Below are 547 nucleotides of genomic sequence, written 5' to 3'. Positions count from 1 at the left end.
GTTTCGAGTTTTCAAGCCGTTTGGCATATTGTCGGATTCAACGTTTCGACTGGCTTTTATCCCTCCTCGGTGCATCCATGCTGAATGTGGTGTTTCTAGAGCATTCATTGGCGCCGATATTGCAGCATCGAAGGAAGGTAACGTGCGACGAATCGCATTTCAAAGAGAGTCGCGTATAGGACGAACGAATGGAATGGCGTTTGTCGTATTTCGCGGACGCTAGAACGTTGTTTATGATACGCGAATGGATTGTTGGTATCTTAGACGGTCGGAAGGTTGATGGGCGCGGAATAAATTTTCGGCGATACCGTTGATCGTGGCGCATCGTGCGGCCAGAACACTGTCGGCCGATCGAGAGCTGGTGAACGGAGATGCACCACCTCTTCGCGTTCAGCTCAGACCCAGGCTCGTTAGTGCGCGCCCGTAAATCAAGCCGCAGGGGTGCCAACCCGCTAATATTACCGGGGTTCCTTCGGGATAGGAGGAGCACGTTCGCACCGCCGACGCGCACAGTAAACGTTCGATATATCTCATCGATAATGAGTTT

Source organism: Bombus impatiens, unplaced genomic scaffold, assembly GCF_000188095.3.
Source record: "Bombus impatiens unplaced genomic scaffold, BIMP_2.2 scf_1445, whole genome shotgun sequence".
NCBI classification, from domain to species: domain Eukaryota; kingdom Metazoa; phylum Arthropoda; class Insecta; order Hymenoptera; family Apidae; genus Bombus; species Bombus impatiens.
Note: the sequence above shows the minus strand (reverse complement) of the source record.